General features: G+C 40.2%; 1 protein-coding gene across 2 annotated transcripts in view; it reads right to left on the bottom strand.

Annotated features, from left to right (window-relative positions):
* Positions 1-21,092, bottom strand: part of MNAT1 (MNAT1 component of CDK activating kinase) — a 128,399-nt gene that overhangs the window by 39,582 nt on the left and 67,725 nt on the right. The window lies entirely within an intron of this gene.

The raw sequence follows: 21,092 nt of genomic DNA, 5'->3' as shown, positions 1-21,092 counted from the left end.
CTTTTGCAAGCCCTTCAGACCACTGAGAAACAACTAGACATTCCCCCCCACCAAGTCCCTATCACTCTGAGCTCTCACAAAACAGGAGACTTGTGGCTGGAAAGGAGGGTCAGGAGGATATGAGATAGAGCCAAAGTTAACAGATGTTGCTGCGTGACATTCTACACTGATTTGTTGATCTTTCACACAGTTTCAATTTTCTACTGTATTCTATGGTGCTCACAAAAATTAGCAGCAGCAGCAAAAAGACAGAGCACTCTGAGCTCCCCTAAAACAGGCTGGCTTCCCCTGTAGAAACTGAGCTTCACATCTGCAAAACACAGGAATTTAGGAAAGTGGTAGTATTGTTTTTTGTAGACATTTTGTCTGCAACAGGAGATCGGAAGCTTTCCACGGTGTAATTCTGTGTATAACCCTGGCTCCCACTGGTGATCAGTCACTGAGCTTCACTTCCCTGGGGCCACTCATGTAAGCATCTACACCCTCAAGTGAAAACTAAAGGCTCCTGATGTGGGACATTGGGTTAAAATTAACTAAAGAGACACAAAAAAAAGTCAGTAGAAGGGGAAAGCTGTTAATTAAATTTGCAGTTGAAGACAGTGACCTTTCTGAATTTGGAGAATGGATAGTTTTGTTTAGAGAGTTGCAGAAAATGGCTAAGAAAATTGAAGATGCAAGTCCTTGACAAGTATTATCATGGATCTAGGCCGATATCTCCGGAAATATCAGCAGCTCAAGTTTTCCATTGAAACGGCTCTCTGTGTGCGATGAGAACAGATAGTTCTGGCCTTTTTCTGCACTACCCCGGAGCCTGGCAGGACTGCTGCTGAGACTGTTACAGTGACAGTGTCCTGAAGGTGAAATGTGGTGAAGAAAGTTCTCAAATCAGCCATGAGTCACTCCAACTTTCATAGTTAGCATACTGTTATTTCTGTGCCCCAAACTATTGCGGCAACATTAAAGCCAGGCAATCACACATTAAAAAAAAAAGTAGGAAAAGAAAGGTTAAAAATTCAGCTTTAATCCCACTTCACGATATTTTAAGATACAAATGCAGGGTCTTTTTATATTGCTAGAAGTTGTCAATTTACAATCCATCCAAGTTCATGAAAATATTACACTTTGTAACTACATTCACGTGGGCGTGTTACATCCATTATAAGAGATGAATGTTTAAATGAGACTTTTAGATTTAAATTTTTAACAATATCTTCGTCTCTAACCAAACCAAAGGGAAAGACATGTCAACATTTTACATGTGTACACCCTCATCTGGTGAGTCAAAAGTGTCAGTCTTTCCAAATCTAGAGCAATTTTACTCCAGCCATAGAAAAGAAAATTCAGTTTCAGGCAAAGATCAAAACCATGATAAATATTTTGGGAAATTACTTGTGTGTGGAAAAAAGGAGCAGCTCAGATTGCAGGAGCCACATCTCTGGAGGACATCACCAGAACAGCTGCTCACTGTTAGTAGAGTTGCCACTGGTACATTCCTAACACTTTAACTTTTAATGAGAGTGACTTCTGCCGACGTTGGCCAAGAGACATAGGAAGGCTCCTGACAAATGGATCAGGCTCATCACAAGCCTCTTTCCCCACCACCATTTATGCTGCTACAGATGCTCATCTCTGTCTGGGGACTCCTGGGAGGATAGGATGAAAATGTTTCATTTGTCATCCTTTCTCTGTGGGGTTCCCAAGGTGCCGGGGGTCAGAAGGGATGGTGATGGTCATTTACTCTCAGATGGTCAACTGATAGCTGCAAGGGATCCGCCTATGAACAGTGGGGAGGCTGACTGGTCAGCACACCAGCTCCATGGTGGGCACTGGTCTATGTGTCATGGGGAAGCCACCAAGCCATGCCAAGACCTTTCTGTGAAGTGCAGTATTGCAAAACCAATGCACTGTGGTAGCCCAGAGAGCAGACGTAGAACATCGGAAGAGGAGCAGCATATAGAAACTGTCCATCCTTGAGCTGGTGTGACCTCATGTCCAGCGCAGGCCAGGACATTTTGTGTTCCTGTACAAAGCCCAAGGACTGACAGTACAGCCAAAGCACCTTCTTTTGAAAGGCATCCAATCTAGACATAAAGATTTCAGATCACAAAGGTCCAGGCACATCCCCTAGGTAAGTTTTTCCAATAGTTAATTATCATCACCATTAAATATTGGCAGCTCATTTCTGGTTTGCCAAGATCAGTTTCAAAGCACTGGCTCTCTCCTACGTCTTTCTCACCTATGTACTGGGCCCTGGTGCCAGTGTTAGGAACCCAGTATGTACTTTTGCATGGCAAAACAACTGCACTGGTTTGTGCCCAGCCAGCAGATCTGCACCTCAAGGAGATTGTGCAGCTGTATGACACAGCTCATTTGTTTTCATTTCCCAAAATCACAACTTTAGCTGATGGGCTTTGGCCACATGGATTGCATTCCACTTAGCAACGAGGGGGAAAAAAAAAACCCAAGACTGGCTGTTGTTCCTGCCCTATAGCTGTCTGGCCTTTAGGTAAAGGCTTTTTCCTATTAACTGGATTTTTGTCTGCCTTGATTTGGGAAAGGGTTAGATAGAATATACATATCGACCTGAAAGGGGCTGAAGCCTGGTCAAGGCCTGCAACCACATCAGCTCTGTGGATGTTTTGGATAGGAACAGGCTGCATCTACACTGCCAACTCCTTGCAATGCAAGTACAGCGGCGTAGTCACACAGGCTCCTGAGCTCACAGGCTTCCAACTTGTTTAGCTCTGCGCAGATTACACTGCGGTCACAACACTGGGTATGGCACAGATCGTTGCAAAAAGGTGGGGATGGAAACCTGTGAAAACTTAGCAGTGAAAAGCGTTGCCTTTCCTATTTCCACTGATGTTGGGATAAGGTGCATTTACAACTTCAACAAGATTTTTTAAAAGGCTCAGTTTGACAAGTGTTATCTCAGTTAAAAGCCATTTGACCAGTAGCATCTCAGTTATGTCTCTCTGTCCTGAGTGGTCCCTAGCTACTTCATAAAAGACTGGTATAAAAGGAAAGCTGTTGTGTAACTTCAGAGAGATGACAAGAGACAATAGCTGTTACTTGGGACTTACACCGCACTTTTACAGATCCAAAAACCATTTCACGTCTATGAGGTAAGATTTTTAAATTTCCTCTATTCCACCTAGACAGCCAGCCTTACCTCTTTCCAGCATTAGGAGGCATTTATCAGCATGCTGAAACCAAAATGAAAGCAGCGGGTCCAAGATCCTGCTTTTGCATTGCTTTCTTCTGACAAACCTAAGATCTGACATTGTGGTCATGGGTAAGTATTTCTAATTCCCCTTGGATGTTGTAATGTTTGTGTAAAAGAAGCTGACAGTATCCGAACGGAGATAGAAAAGGCTTCCAAGAACACAGACAACAGATTTTCCTGCCTCCTCTCCCTCCAACCTCTATCTTCGTGGCATACAAGTTTTTTCTCTAGGATTATTTTAGGCACCGTAGCTGTCTATTACATTTTGGAATGTATGGAACCACAAAACACACTGCTAATTAGAAGGCAGGCATTTGCTTATCCTTATGACTTTGTTTATGTAAAAGACTGCACAGCAATGGATTTGTGAGCAACTGACTTTCCATTCATGTACTGTATGGTTTTAGATGAGAGAAACACAAGATTAAATTGGAAGGGGAGTTTAAACCATGTCTTTGCATTACAAATACTACTGACTAGATATACTGTTTGAGACATCTCTCAGTTTAAATAGTAAGAAACAGTAAGCAGTAGCCAATTTTTGTTTCAGACTGTGATACAACACGGCATTAAGAAAAAAAAAGCCATGGATTATATACAGAGAAGAGCTGCCCTTGCAGTTACAAGGAGCTTATTTTAAACAAAAACAATGTCCTTTCAGGAAAAGTCACAGCTATTAGACCATCAAAATTATAGCATATCAGTGCACCTTTCACACAAGGGTTTGGGGAGGGACTTTTGGCAAATGCCAGGTGTGTCAGTATTTGCCTGCCAGCAGAAAGAGGTTATTTTAGCACACAGAGTCCAGAAATATCAGCTCAAGGTGCAGCATTCACGCTTCTTCCCATCCTGTCGTCTCTCCCTTTCCCTGTCTCCAAAACGACATTGCTTTCCTTCATCTCCTTCCCTCGGCAGCAAAAAGAAATAACAACTGACAGTCTTCTCAGAAATCTCTCAAGTGCCAAGGAGGAGGAGAAAGGAGACTGACACCAAAAATGCACTAGTAGGGGAAAGAGGAGGAACAGCTATGCCACAAAAACATCCCCAGGCAAGAGACAGAAGCCAGAGACTGGGGTCAGTAAAACTTGCCCAGACAAAGTATGTTTCTATACTAGAAGCAGCTGGACTAGACGATGTAGACAATCTTTTGGCTTTTTTAATTTCTCTCTGCTTAGGAACGTACTCAGGTCTGCTATCACCAGACTACCAGAACACAGCACAGGTCAGATAACAGAAATAGTAATATTTATGTGCTACATCTCATTAAGTCAATTTGCAGCAATGTTATTTTTATTTAACTTTTTTCGCCATCGGGTCACCCTCCCCAGCCTGGCGTAAGAAGCATATGGATAGTTGAAAAGAAACCGAGCCCTGTGGGATGCCAGGGCATGACACTGCTAAAACACATCCTGAGCATCGCTTCAATTGTGTGTGGCACGATGGAAAGGTTAACAAAGACCCTTTTTGATACACGATCATCTGACTGTTTAATTATCCAAATACTTTCAAGTGAATGTTAAAACAAAACTATAAATTCCTTGAATTTTTCAGTATAAGCAGCCTTAGGAAACTATTTCACTGTTAAGCTCAGAACAGAATTCAGGTTTTGGAAAGATTTCACATTAACAGAATTTCTTATAGAACAATATTAATGCACATATCTTAGGTAACGTGGTCTGAGCCAAAAGCTGGGTTGTTTTAGTTTGGTTTTTTTTCCAGTTTCCACCCTCCCAATTCACTATTGACAAATCCATGTCAGCAATGCTAAAATGGCTTTCTGATTCTGATTAACTACTTACTTTGACTACAGTAATACTCAGGAAAAGGAGAATGAAACTGATAGATTTAGAGGGCTCAGTTAATATTATTTTAACCTTTACTCTCCCTGTCTTCCACAGCTTTTTTAAATAAACACAAAAAATGTCAAACTAAAATGCATAATTCCGTTCCTTAGCCTAAAATTCCTATGCCAGTGAGGCTTTTCCAAAGACTGAAATATCTGAAACCAACTGCTCTTTCTTCTGCTCTTGAAAACCAACAATAAATCTAATTTCTTCACTCAATTATGAAAAGTGGTATGGGGATATCCCAGTAGCAAAACAGAAAAAGAACAAATGATCTGACAGAAACCAACAAAATCAACGTAAGTTTTCCTGTTGATCTCAAAACCAGACTCTGACCACAAGAGGCAGGACAAGAGATGTAAGACTGCCACACACCCCCTTGTCTCTGGGGTAGATGATTTCAGATGCCCAGTAACAATCTGGCTAAATTTAGACTTTTTTTTCCCTCCAAAGTAACTTAATTTGATTTTTGAATACCAAAACAGATTTAAAAGATGTGCTTTCTTTAGGAATGGCAGAAATACAGCAAGAGCTCAAGAGCACCAAAGCAGCTATTAGCAAGGACAGTTACATATATGTGTTTTGTTACACACAAACAGGTTCCTGGGAAATTAATCACAGAGCAACATGGGCTAAATCACACCATCAGTTCTACTTGCCTCCAAAATTTTCGTTTACAACTTTCTGACATAAGTAATTATCACCTTTAAGCTCCTGCCAAAAAGCCCCATTTCTCTAATCTCTCAGAAGAAAGCCCACGTCCATCTAATATGCCGAAATACAATTCTTCTGGGTCAGCGCCAGTACCAGGATTTAGTGACTACTCTCTTCACAGAAAAGCCTCGTGCCCTTTCTTCACATCAATGGATCGCAGCGCCTGTTTGGTACTGTCCTCTCCAGCGCTGGCTGCTGGAGCCCAGTTAGGATTCAGGGGATAGTCTGGATGTTTGCTGCACCGAGTCACTCGCTTGTTTTCAGCGGAGACTCCAGAGTTCTGGCAGGAACTGCCAAGCTTTCCTCAAAGTCTCCAGCACTGTTCAAAGGACAGCCCGATACACAAGACAGCATCGTTTTTTGGAAACAAAGAATTAAAACATAACAGCATTTTCATGTGATTAATAAGCCCATAGGTCACCCTCCTGGTTTTCAGCACTCATTTCTCAATCTTGCTCCCAATTCGGTCTCAGCTCCTAAGCGCCTACTTGCTTTTGTGCAATCCACCATGCTGTATGCAGAAGTTCAACTGCTTCTGCACCTTTTGCTCTGGTTCCCAGGACCTCTACCCTGCACACAATACCTATTTGGACACTTTCAGCCAGACTGAAGACCCATGCCATGAACTGGCTGTTGTGTGGTTTTCAATCACCCTGGGAGTGCCAACTGCATTTGCAAACCTCACTCAGTTCAGGTGGTTTTTTTCCTACTGTGGCTTTCACAGGGTTCAACATGGCCCTTCTTCCCAGGGTACAACCGCAGGTTCTTCCCATTTTTCAGAGACAATGTTTCACTACAGGTGGCTCAAAGTAAGTGTTCTGTTCAGTTGTTATGCAAATTCCCAATGTGCTATGCTAGTAACACAGCATTAAGCAGAATTAAGCAAACTTTTGTTTCATCAATACTATCAGACTTCTGGAGCCTTGATCATTTTGATTTGGCTATCAAGAAAGCACAAGCTCTGCAGCAGCCAGTCTAATTACAGGATTAAAGGCTTTAATATAATATTGCTTTAAATACCCACATTAAGAGCCTAATTTTTCAAGTGATGTGAAGTAGAAATCGATTTGACAAATACCACTTCGTGTATCGTGACGGATAACATTAAGAGAGGGACAGACACACCAGCGGAGGTCAGAGCACAGCAATAGCTGTGCATCGTTCACCGACCAGAGACAATTGTTTGAGTCTTGGTACAGCTGAATCTACTGGTGTTCCTATTTTGTTGCAGTAAAGCTGAATGTTACGCTGACATGATCCTTCCATTATGCAAGAAAATTATTTAGGATTTCCTGGGGAAAAGTGGAACCTGGAAAAATTAGCTGCTTTATTAATAGAATAGAAGCTCATAAAGAAACATACATCGCTCTATTCCACTCACTATCTGCTCTTCCCTGGGATCCTCTAAAGCAGCTCCCCCCCCACTCAAATAGCCACAGATATATAATACTGTTTTTAAGGAATGTAGAGTCTGATGGATGATTTAAAAAGAAAGACTGCTTAAAATAACAAAACTGAACAGAAAGCTGACCTCAGTCTGTAGAGGATGAGAAACTGTGTGTGTGTGTGTTGATAAAGATGCAGAACACCACATTCAGCATGGCTTATGTCTGCCTGATAAAGAGAAGAAATAAAGTGAGATTCCTTGAATAGCTAGATTTTAAGGAGGGACTCCTAAAGGTTGATAACTGTCTGGCAAAAGAAAGCAGGAAAGTTTTTATAGCTACAGGGACAAAAGAGGAATAAAATATAAAAAAAGGACAAAGGCAGATGAAAGGAAGAGTATGAACAGAATAGGCAAAACAGGAAGAAAGAACAGAGTGAATTATTAAAAACAGGCAAAAAGATAAGGAGGCATTTAGAAAAACTGAAGTTTAAAACAGAAAAATGAAGCAAGTGTCATCAAGCATTAGCAGTAGCTGAAATGCCTTCACAATATTTGTAGACAAATTTTAAATGAAAACTGAAACCCGTTAACAATATATTTAGAAATTACTGCTTTTAACAAAGTGGAAAGTAGTTTATTTCTAGGCTTTTTTCCTAATTTTCACGCACGGCACGCAAGCAGATATCAGCCAATTATTCTGGGGACAGGAAGAGACACACTGCAAACGTAACACAGAGTTCACAGCACTGCTTTGAAAATGTCCATTAATGTTGTCAAACTAAACAAAAACACTCCCTGGGGCAGAAGCAACTGTATTTTTAATCTGCACAAAACATACTCTTTTGTCCTTCCAGAGAGGTTTAGGTTTTTTCCATGCAAGTTCCCACCTATGTTTTAAGTGGCTATATCACAATGATGCTTAAATCTGAACCATAGACACGACAGCTTTCAAAGCAGTGTATAATTCCAATGGTACCTGAATTTTAGCGGCACTTTGGGCAGGATTCACAGAACTCCACAGGATCAGAAACACTATTTGTAAGCACTGTCTGATCCCGATAGCGTTGCAGGAGTCTCCCTCCACATACCCAAGAACTACCATGGCCTACTGCATTACTCTGGTTTCAGTGGCTACAACTTTGTAGCTCCTTGAAGCACAATAACCAGAAACATCTAAGGCATCCTTAGTACAAGGACAAAGGAATGGTTCCTGCCATGAAAAAAAATGTACAATCTCACTTAGAGAAAATAGAAGCTGGCAGCAGAACAGTGGTACAATCACATGGTAATTTCACTTACTCCCAGAAAAATCCTATTTATCTATTTATAAAAAGATGCCTCATCCGTTTTATCTTGTTCACTGGCTCCTTTGAGAACCCTTTTGCTAAAACACTTGTATTCAAATAAAGAAAAGCAAGTGTCGCCACAGATTCTGAAAGAGGAGACTGCCGTGAAAGCAACTGCAACACAAACATCAGATTTCGAGCAAGTTAGAGAGGCTGCCTGAGTATTTCCTGCTATAGGCTTGTAACAAGACAGTTTTGCCTTAAAAACACCACTTCCATTGTAGAAAGGAAGATTACTATATGCTCTGACATAAATACTGGATGAACCCACATCAGCAGAATGCCCTGAAATTTAATAATACACAACACAGGGAAAGAAATCACTCAAATGCAGTGTGCTGAAGATCAGGGCGTACACTGACATCGCATGCCAGAGCTACTTACTGCTTCTTGGGAAACAACACAAACAAGCTGTAACCCAAGAAAAAGGAAGCTCCAAGAACAAGAACATTTGTTAATCAAAGGACTAAACACGGAGCAGGTTTTCATTTCTTTGACTTTCAGATATTATTTCCATACAGTAAAACATGGACTAAGCTCTCTATAGATGATGCAAATGTCCCGGCTCAGGGCAGCTGCTGTTCTGAGAACCAAACCAAAATGAGCTGATCATTTGAAATCCCTTAAAAAAATCGTAATATTGGGCCAAATAAAGTGAAGTAGCGCTTACTATACGGTTTAACAAGCCATGCCTAACATCTTTGTGCACTTAAAAACTATAATTTAATTAACTTTACCTGTAAGCATGGGGGGAGTGTGAGGGAGAAAAAATATAATAAAGTACAAACCCGTTTTCTCCTCAACTCTAAAAACAGTTTAGGGTCCAAATCCCTATACAAGAAGTAATAAAAATAGTTTGGTTTCTGGTAGCAATAACAAAAACGAGGGCAAGATTAATCCTTACACTTTTATGGCAAACAATCTAAAGCAGATGTTCGAGAATAAAAGTGAGATGTCAAAGTAGATAATAAGAGCTTTTCAAAACCAAGCACAAGAAGACAACTTGCAGCTTTATGTGCTTATATAAAAGTCTAAATCATCTGAGTCAGCTTCCACACTTAGCCCTTCTCTATTCTATGAAGTTTCACTATTACCAAAAATGTTATACTCGAGTCTAAACCACCACAGATCAGTGTCTTCCAAACGAAAGCACATGCAAGTAAGCTTAGCTGATTAGAGACCAGCTGCTCAATCAGGGCCCTTGTGAACAGAAATACACTTCCACAGTTTGAACATCCAGGATCTCTGGAATAAAGTCCCTGTCTTTAGGAGACAGAGCATATTTTAAAGACATCTAAAAAAAGTTCAGACTGTATTTACATTTCCGCTAGAATACTGCAGTTTTGAGACAGAGATCAAACTTCACATTGTAAGGTCAAAAACAACATGAGCATTCCTTAGAATCAGACTTCAAATAAATATTTGAAGTTATCCACACTTTCTTGTTTGCGAGTTCAAAGAACTGCTGATCATAAAGGAAACTTGAAGATATTAAATCTTCCAAGTACAAATTTCACAAAAGACGATGTGTACATGCAGGAGAATTGAGTCCTTCCACGTTTAAATTGGCAAAAAGTTTGTGCAAGGTAACCATAAGCACACCCTTTTCAAATGAAACCAGCTTTTATTGTGAACACGAAAGACACTGTGTTACCTTAAAACACCGTTCACTTAGATGTGCTTTCCAAAAGGCCTTAAGCAGGATTATATTGATTTAAATAAAGTAAATTAGGCAAGTTTTTGCACTCAGGCTTCCCACACAAATAGGATTTGCCAAGCCTTTTGTGTCTAATCAGTGGTACAATCATACAGGTATACAAGAGACTGACTAAGTGCACACACGCACTTCTAGACTCACCAGCAAGAGCTGATTTTCGGCTGACCACGTTGAATTGCCTCCTAAGCCGGTCAGCCCAAGTCTCCATCTACCTGGAAGCCATCCATCCAGCAACACTGGGCTACTGTGCATCTGCATCGCCGTTCCACTTCATTACGTGAAACACAAACCCTTCGCTACAGGCATCGGGGTAACTGATACCATATCACTGAAGTCAATGGGAGCAAATGAGAAACTCTAGAGTACATATGAATAATAATAGGTTTTTGTGTTTCCTTGCCCAAGTGCTGACAGTTTGGAGGGATATTCCCCCCCTTCCCGTCCCCCCCATTGCTGGATTATAATTACATTAACTTCATCGTGCCAAGGCAAGCTGTTCAAGAAGCCTTCACAGCATGTTCGGCTTAATAATCCACAGTGGGGTTTTGGGGTTCTGTTTTGAACTGTCCGAGATTTGACAAGAAAAAGAAAGTGAAGGTAAGATGCATAACTCTCAGGAAAACTGTCTTTTCAGCAAAAGATGGCAAGGCCATATCTAAAAGCTTTAACAAACAACCAAACCCTTTAAATCACCATCAGCCTAAATAACTTTGCCCTAGCTCTGGACAAAAACTTTTATCAACTGGTAATATAGTGAGAAAACAATGTTTTCTCCTTTGGTTTCACATTAATCTTGGATCACAGTTAAAACATGACACTGCATCAACTTTTCTCTCCCCTGTCTCCTTCTCACAGCCGTTGCTGTGTTGTCTGAAACATTCATTGCTAGGACTGAGCACTGATAGCCAGCGTGTGCAAGAGACCTACAAGGAAAAAAGCCTGCCAGAGCCTTACAGAATCACCTAAGCCCCAGTCTCAGCTACCCCAGCAGCTCTGCTGGTCCGCTCCAGGGCATTAGCAAAAGTAGGGAGTTGCAGTGACTGTTTGCTGCTATCAAGTCAAGGAAATTCAGACTTTGTTTGATCTTCCATATCTTAGATTTAGACCAATACTAAAAGGCAACCCTCACGTGCTACAAAGAGCACTCTGTAATTCATACAAGCAGTTGAGTCACAGCAAAGCAGCAGCCCTGCCAGGATAATGCATCGCTGAATGTACCTACATTTGTTTCTGTCAAGGGCTACAGTTTGCTTTTAATTATTCATAATGCTTTGTAATGTACTTGGATGCATATATTGTACATACAAACAGCAGATTTAGTTTTTAAAAAATAACCAAGTCTCAGTAATTAGACAGCTGATTGCTGTGCTCAAATACTGTGTTTTTAAATTAGATGCTTTTTGTGTGCATGGCTGTTTGTTATGTATATATACACAGAGACACACACACACAAATAATCAAGGGCATGAGTTAAACAGTTTTTAACAAATGCTATCACTGAACATTTTGCAAGACCCTGTAATGCCCCAATCCTGTGCAGATTTACACACAGGATTCATTTAAAGGCACGTCAAGCTAACAAATCGATTTGCTATCAGGAAGTTTTACCGTATACTTATTTGGGGCTTAGATCCAGATTCAGCAATACTGATTTAGCTTAGAAAACTACAAGTGATTCAGCTTTAGGCACACAAAGAGCCTTGCAAAGTCAAAGCAGCAGTCGCATACCGATTGCATTGTCTGGATTGTGGCCTACAAGTCCAGTCCAACAAAGCCAAGCAAGCCTAAACCTGATTGAGTAAACTGAGCCCATCCGCTTCCCTGCAATTACCTATAGCAATAAACACAACAGTCTAGGAAGCAGAGGCTTGCAGAAACAGGCCTCCAGAGAAACAACCAGCACCCTGATGACTCCGGTTCTCGGCTCCTCGGCCTTCCGTAAACCATTCCAACAGCTCAGAAGTCGAGCAGCTCACAACCAGGTATTAGACACCAGTGTCTGCTATTGCCTGGTCCACAGATCCGCCACGATACATTGATGGGCCCTAGGACTGAAATGCAACGAGGACAAAGTAACAGAGCTGAGAGTTAAGCCAAGAGGAGTACATGCTTGCTTAATTTTAAAGCACACGCTTAAGGGTTTTCTGGGTCAAAGCCAGGATGATCCGTATCTTATGATATGAAGCACCTCTGCTAGTCTTAGATCAAAAATTGTATATGACTGTTTCAGTGATACTCAGGATATGTATAGTAAGATGAATTTTACCAGGCTAGTCAAATTGCATGGGCCATTTTTGAAGCAAAGACCCACTGGTATTGGTGTGAGTTTTCTTACTGATTTAAATGGATGCTTGACCATGCCTCTCTAATTGAAGGTGGACATCAAGAGATTAATAGAGTAATACTAAGAGAGATTTTGAGAAGTGTATAGGGCTTCCAAGTACTCTCTCAAGAGTAGTTACTACATAAATCATCTTAATTTTATTATCTGGGCCCCAATTGCATGGCCTACACAAGTTGAGAAAATAGTCCCACTAGGGACTACAACATGTAATGGGCTCCATTACTCATACCAAATAGATCAGGCATCCTTAGAAAGCTCATTTACAGAAAAGTTTCCAAATTTCTCTAATCATCTATTTAAAACCTTAAAAGGAAGACAGTAAGCAATTCTAAATCATGCAAACACACATACTCAGTAATCCATATCATTTTAAAAAGTAGACTAGAATTCTAAGAAATGGCTTACTGCAATACCCATTGAATTAATCATATTTACTTCAGTGTCTTTTTCAAATAATTCATATCTCAGCATTGGACAGTACACTTGACATTTGTCTTCCTAGTTAAAAAAATAAAAAATGCAACGCAGACAAACCACAGTCCTCTGTAAACTGATGTTCAGGGGCGTCACTGTGTGTTGATGGGGTGCACCTAATCACATCAAAACAATAAAAGAAAACTTGCTTTCTTTCCAAATGCACATCAGATTTCTTTAATCTGTGCATTTACTAAACTGCATGAATAGAAAACTGGTGGTTTGATGCAATCAGCACAGTCCCATTTAAAGTGCAGCACATCACAGCACTCTTAAGTCTTTCTGGAAATACCTCTGCTGCTCAGCAGCACTGGCTTTCCACCAGTTGCTGCTCCACATGCTATTGCCAATCAGCTGCATTTGCTGTAGCACATTCCAAAGTTTACTAATTAATCTCTGCACTAAACCCCACCGATGGCTGGTTGCCATTTGAAATGATCATCATCTTTTATTTAAAGACATAGTGACCCTATGGTCAAAACTCAGATCTTATTTGTAAAAAAAAAAAAAGGTGTTCCAACTTTCAGGTAATTAAATCTACTCCTATATCAATGAGGGTTTTTTTTAAAGTGGACAGAGAGGCAATCGTTAATGGTTTGAGAGTGTATATATTAGACATACGTTAATTCAATATTAATTGTCAGGAATCGAGCAAACTCTTGCATTGTGACCTAGCAGCTACATTCAGCAAAGGGTATGAGATGCAAACTTCTGGAAAAGAGGCCATTCATTTCTTGCAAAACAGCATACGCGCTTTGAAGTCATGTGTTTTAACGATTCCAGCTTATTGCTACATTTCATATGAGGTTTTAAATATTGATTTCACCCAGTCCAACCTCTCACACCATTGTTACAGGCTGCTCTCATTCAGCGGTGCATACTGGCTCCGTGACCTTCACAATGACCTCTACAAAAGCAGTTGTGCATTTTACTGTGGTGTAAATCCTCACAGACAAGTCGAACCTGTTCTTTTTGGCATCCAGCCCTTTAGATGAATACTCTGCAGAGATTTATTATGAAAGGGGAATGAAGGGGCATTATTGCACAACATTCATCCCTCGCATACGGCTAAGTTCCATCTTTCACAACTTCTGAAGACTTTTAAATAAACAGATCTTCTTAATTACACAAATTGTTCTTGCTTCTCACCAATTTTCTGTAATTCAAATTCACTGTTATTTACGAAAAGGTAGACATGCCCAGAAAAAAGCATGTGTGCTAAGGTGCTTTATGTTATTATTAATAAGTAATATTCATACTTCCTGTTACTATACACGAGGGATTAGTGTTTCCTAGCACACCATTCACTTACAACACTGAAGTATTATTCCACATTGTAGCAACACACACTGCCCTAAAAGGGTCCATTAATTATTTTTGTAATGCCATGAAGTTGCTGCAGGATATTAGACTGTCTCCATAAGAAATACACTCCTATGGTAAAATGATGAATGACAAAGTTTGCAGCTTTTTAATTAGATTTCAGAACAGTAAGAAAGTTATTTTCCATGGCCTTAGCTTAATACTTTGTGTGCCCTTATACAAATAATTTTAAAAATTCAACATTAATTGAATAAAAAATATAAAAGCATAAAAGAATTGTGAAAGGGCACATTTTATAAATTCAGTGACTCTGCCAAAGTGGTCAGAGTAGTAACCTTATCATTCACATTATCCACATTCCTTCAGGTTTTCTAATTGATCCTTCAGCAAAACGTGCCCTGCTAGAGAAGGTGGAGAAACCAAAACAAAAACCACCCGAAGTCACATTGATACTCCAGCCCCAAAATCATGTTCAAACTGGCCTTCTGATAGTTATTTGGTATCAACCGGAAATGAAGCATTTTGATTGAAGCAGATTATTTCCTGATCTAAATCTCTGAATTCCCCTAAAAAGCTCCCTCCCCCAACATCAGCTGTCACAGACAATTGACAATGCACACACACATACCTCCAACTGCAAAAATAAAGAACTCCTGTGTGTGTCTCTCCTCGTCACCCACAGGCAATGTCAGGTATGGGTTCTCTCTCCCCTTACTAAAAGTCTCAGCTGGCCATTCCTTAGCTTTTCTGCTCCTCCTTTTCTGCCAGCAAAATCAAAGGCAACAGAATGCACAATAGCAAAAATTTCCCCATACAAAAATATAAGAAAATACACTTTCCCTCAACCTTTCCCAGGTCCATACTGCACTTTCACAGCTCCAGACCTGCAGACAGAGGTTTCCTAACAGAATATGGAGCAGTGATTTTTACCATATAAATTCACTTCCCACCTGTAGGTCCTCCTCTGCTACCTCCAGCACACCCCGCTCCTTCCTTTCTAAGCCCGATGCTACCAATGAGATGGAGCAGAGATGGGCTGAAGATAATAGAAGATAAACCAGCATAGTCATGTAGCAATGTATTTAACAAAAAAGATAAAGTATCCTGAGTTCTAAAGAGGGGTTTCTTCCTGCTGAAGAAATTTCACATTTTGCAAAGCTGCAGTTGCCATATACTTTGCCTCTTCATAAATAAAAACAAACTAAATAAAAAGTGCAGCCATGTTTACACATTGTTCTTCATGACAAACAAAATAGCCAGATACCACCAATATTTTATTTGGGACCCTTTTAAAAAAAAATCAAAATGTTTTCAATTAGGTGATAAACAGACTTATTAATGCCAAAGTTGTACCTGGTACACCAGCTACGGCTGAAGTTACTTGCAGGGAGTTTAAAAGCAATCAACGGTTAAATAGATACAACACTCTTCAAGAATATTTTTGTTACTTTAAAAGTGACATTCATTTAATTTTGTATCTTAAATTCATTTAACTAACCAGGCACAAGCCAGGTTAAAATCAGCATAAAGCAGATGCTGTACACAACACTGTTGGTGAAACTAAACTACTACGACATTAAGATGTAGTATAAACTACAACATTAAGATGTAGTATAAACTACAACATTAAGATGTAGTATAAACTACAACATTAAGATGTAGTATAAACTACAACATTAAGATGTAGTATAAACTACAACATTAAGATGTAGTATAAACTACAACATTAAGATGTAGTATAAACTACAACATTAAGATGTAGTATAAACTACAACATTAAGATGTAGTATAAACTACAACATTAAGATGTAGTATAAACTACAACATTAAGATGTAGTATAAACTACAACATTAAGATGTAGTATAAACTACAACATTAAGATGTAGTATAAACTACAACATTAAGATGTAGTATAAACTACAACATTAAGATGTAGTATAAACTACAACATTAAGATGTAGTATAAACTACAACATTAAGATGTAGTATAAACTACAACATTAAGATGTAGTATAAACTACAACATTAAGATGTAGTATAAACTACAACATTAAGATGTAGTATAAACTACAACATTAAGATGTAGTATAAACTACAACATTAAGGGTTTCCCCACCCTCCCTGTTCCAGATAGATTTTAGAATTGCTTGATTCAATATGAATTTTTGGCCTAATTCTGTCTAGGCTTCAGATCCTATTTAAGTTAAAATGGGAATTCAATCTCAAGGCATCATCCCATGAAAAGGCAGACTAAGGCAAGTGAAAACTGAATAGGTGAAGGTGAAGGAAGCATGAAGTTTCCACCGCAATCCCCTCTACATCCTCCTATCAGCTCTCAAGCCAAGCCCTCTTCCTCTTCCCTCCACCACCACCACCACACTCCCCACCCCCCCCGAATAAAACCCCTAATCATGTTTTACTGGAACAACTACAAAGGGGAATCCTTGGTGTGCAGACACAGCCAAGATAGTGTCAACAGACCTTGAGCATCAGGATCGAGATGCTGAAGATCTATGCCAAGATCTCCTCTCTCAAGCACAGAACACTGAAGCCCTCCAACTCTATCCATTTTTGTGTGGCTGGTGGAAAATCCAACAATAAAACTCGCCAGGTTATTCTCTTTCTGAACTTGTAGTCATGATCTGCCTCAAATCCCACTCCAAATCGAAGTGGAGAAAAACGCTGCCACTCCAAGTGTCATTACCATCACACTCTTACAGAAACTGCCACCTTTCTGGAAAGGCAGAAAATTCTTCAGGTATTTGCTAATTGATTATTCAAACTTTGCTTTTCTGAACTCAAACAGCCTACCGCAGGGAACCATTACAAGCTGGACATCTTTATATATAGTCTTAGATGTACAAGGCTTGCTTTTTTATGCTAGCCATGTACACATGCCCACAGGTACACAAACATAGGCAGCCCTAAGCCCTGGTGCCAAAGACTGCCTAACGATGGCAAGGACCAGATGCCTACATTGATCCCTTTTAGATCTGTCAGCATGTCTACACAGCACAGACCAGCAGCTCTTGTTTACTTGAGCACTGCCTCTAACAGCCTTGCAGAGGATCACATTTCTGTGATTCTCTTTCTATGCTTTGGAGAAGACAGCAGTGCTGTATTTATTTATGCCTCTCTTTCAAGAGATGAAACAGGAGAATGGACCTCAGATCTAAAAATATATGCTGCTTTCCTCCTGTGCATAGCCCTCAGTTTTAAATTGTTCCTCCCTCCAACCTACTTATCTCCCCTGTCTTCCCATTCCACATGCACCACCTTTAAACATACCAACTGTCTCCTGCAGGATCTACCTCACTGTCCCAGAATAATAAAAGAATCACTATTCCTACACAAAACCATCATTTCATTTTCTACTAATCACTGCAAATGTTGCAAGTTCCAGTTTCCTGGCCCCCATCCAGCTAATTTAGATAGATGGTTCCACATGTGCTCTCTGTCCCTCCATTTCCTGCCCATACCACTACACACATTTGTCTAAGTGAGTCAAAGCAGGTTTCTTTGTAGTCACAATATTCTTATGTATTTTGTGGTTTTTTTTTTTTTTAAAAAAGAGCCTGCATAAAATACAACCTATTACCATGCTATTATCCTCTTTGCAAGAGGCAGAGGATTTTACTGCTTTGCCACACATTCTGATGAACTGTAACTACACCCGAGCCTTGCATTTCCCCAAAATACAAGAGAGTTACCTGTGTAGCAACTACGTTCAGGCAAAGCAGAACAATAAAATAGTCAATTCTCCACTTTGATATACTCCATTATCCAGGCTTTTCTTCTTAAAAAAAAGAAAACATTTAAGAGGAATAAAGATAAGCCAAACTTCCAGAGACTAAGGCACTTCACTTCTCTTTCATTAGCAGCCAACGCTGTCAATGCTCCTTTCCAGCGACACCTTGACTGACACACAGAGTCCAAACTAGGTATATATGGGGAAATTCACCTTTTGATGTCCAATGTCGATTGCCTAAAACAATATTCCTTTCTGCCACCCTCTGCACCTGAACAAACATTCTTGAGGAAAATTACTTTTGAAGTCTCCTTGGTACAGAACATTGTCTCTTTGATCCAAAATAGCTTTTGCTGCAAGTACCCTAGCACAATATGAGTGCATCTTGGATAAGTACTGACTATTGAAAACTAGGGCCCCCAACAGCTCCTTCGAAATACATCTTTATTTTTAAATTTATTGTCAATTTACAAGTGTGCTATTTTAAAGCTCAAAAGTTGACTCCTCTGAGACCCTGTAGCAAATATTCATTTATCTGCATTCACTTAGGCAGGAGTTAAGGTGCAGAAAGGTGGCACACACACAGCACAGCCTCAATCAACATGCTGAAGATTTTTTCCTTGTAGGGAATTAATATATTAGTAAGGCTGGTGTACCTTGTAACAGAGATTAACACAAACCAGAAGATGCTGTAGGAAACTTAAGTCCTGCATGTACACCCCTGCCTACAGCCAGAACCCCTGTTAACAAGTGGGGGGGGGTCGTGTTTGAAGCCACCCAACTGTGCACACACCATCCCCTGCTGCCCTCGGAGACCAAACTTCTTACACAAGAACTGATTCAGACAGACGAGTACCAGAACACCCAATTCTCCAAATCCTTCTGTCCCAGAGCCCTCCTGCAATTCCCAATCCCATGCAGGAGCCCCTCAACCCCTCTTCCCAGAAACTCCCCTATCCCACTCATTCCCACCTTTCTACCAAACTCTGCCCCAAATCTCCCCTCTCAGAGCAACAGCCCTATGTCCCCCCGTGTTCTCTCCAAAGCACCTCACGTCCAAGCCCCCACCTCCTCCTCCATTCATCTCACCTGCTGCCCTACGCTTCCCCATCCCCACAAGCCCTGACCCCATGCTCCACCTGACACTGTAGCTGCTGCCAGCACTCAATACCAACTTCCCTGCTATGTTTCTTCCAGCGACTACCTCTCACTACAGCCATCCCTCTTGTCCTCCTCTTGGCTCCCCTTGCATGACTTGAGTCTGGCAAGAATTTCAGAAAAGCCACATGTAGGCTGTGCTTACCCAAAACTTGGCTGAAGAAGGCCCTGAGTACAGGCAAGGAAGAAAATATAGGCATATAGGAGATCTTTTAACTGCACTGCAAGGTCAATATGCTCTACAACATTGGCAAATAGACTCTAGTTCATTGACGAACGGAATAGCCAAGAATAAAACTAGTCTGTGAGATAAGTCTGCATACACATGCCTAATAGGCAAGTCTCTCAAAACCAAACAGACACAACCTAATTGATCGCTAACTCGGAGGAATCTGTGAAGCCATTAGCCCAGCTCTGCCATTCCAGCTCACAAGCCTTCCTCCAGGTAAACAATAGAGAAGATGAAGGAATGACACAAAACTACTTTGATCAGCAGCAACAGAAGAAAGGATTAGAAGAGAACAGTAGCGTTCTCACAAATGCAGACAAGTGCTAAGAAAAAGGGCTCATGGCAGAAAGATCGCACATTCTTCTATGCGCATATACAAATTTACTACTTTAGCTTGCCTAAATGGCTTCAAATCCTTTGTTGCTCTTACTGCAATTCTTTAAATGTTCTTACTGCTCTCTTTAAAAGAATTTTCCTCTCTAAAGAGTCCTCTTCTCAGCTGACAAATGTCATTTCACATCTAGTCTGTAGAGTGGAGACAGTCTATCAACCATTTGCAGAAGAAATCAATGCTTTTATTGTTCAGTAACAATTAAGGCATCTGAACTATTTTTTTAAGATCTAAATTCTAAAATATTTAGTTCTGTGAAGTCCTCTTTACACAGTCATCTTGAAGTACATAAAAAGTTCCTACAAAGAGGCAAGCAACAACCTGCTTTTGGCATCTACCTAGACAGGAAATGAACTTGCATTGGGTCAAGGAAGCACACAGTTACTAAGTTTCCCCTAAAATGTAAAAGCAAGGGCAGTATGTGCTACCAGGGGCTGCCCAGGAGACTGCAGAGTCTCCATCTCCAGAGTTCTTTAAGAACGGGTTAGACAGGTACCTGTCATGAAGTGCCCCCAACTCTGCCTCACAGTGCGGGGAAGGACCCCATGACCTCTCAAGACCCCCGCCCAGCACTACGATTATACAATTCCACAAATACCTACTGCAATTTTGGCACTAAAGCATCTCATTTCATTTTTCTTCCTCGACTTAAAATTCCACCCTTACAGAGGAACTTTGTCTGCTCTCATTTTTTTTTATATCATCTCTATCAAGACATAATGAGACCACTTATACTCACACACTTTTAGACAAGCTATTTATTTCTGTTTCACCCCAGCACTACTTTCTGGTATGTTTACTTTTAAACAGCGCATCAAGCAGCACTATTTAAAAACTTTTTGCATTAAAAATGTGGTTCAGTAACTTTGCACTGCTCACTTAGCACAAACTCTAATATTTAACATTTATGATGTTTGCAACTCTTGGCCAAAGCATAGCATCAAAAGAGCATATATGCACTAAATTTTATCTTGTTAAAAAGAACGGCAGCACTGAAAAAAGTTATATTGGAACAATCTATAAATGTGTTTACATTATATGAATGATTTGCTGTTCCTTCACAAGGCATGTAGGAAGTCAGCACTTCTCAAATGTGTAAAGTATTTCCATGTGCTTAAAGCATGATCTTTCCAAAACAAACAATGATTGAGAATTTTTTTATTATTCTTTATTTCCCTGCCAGCTGTTTT

The sequence above is a fragment of the Gavia stellata genome, chromosome 7 (genome assembly GCF_030936135.1).
Source record: "Gavia stellata isolate bGavSte3 chromosome 7, bGavSte3.hap2, whole genome shotgun sequence".
Taxonomy (NCBI): domain Eukaryota; kingdom Metazoa; phylum Chordata; class Aves; order Gaviiformes; family Gaviidae; genus Gavia; species Gavia stellata.
The sequence above is the reverse complement of the archived record's forward strand: the minus strand, read 5'-3'. Positions and strand labels throughout refer to the sequence as shown.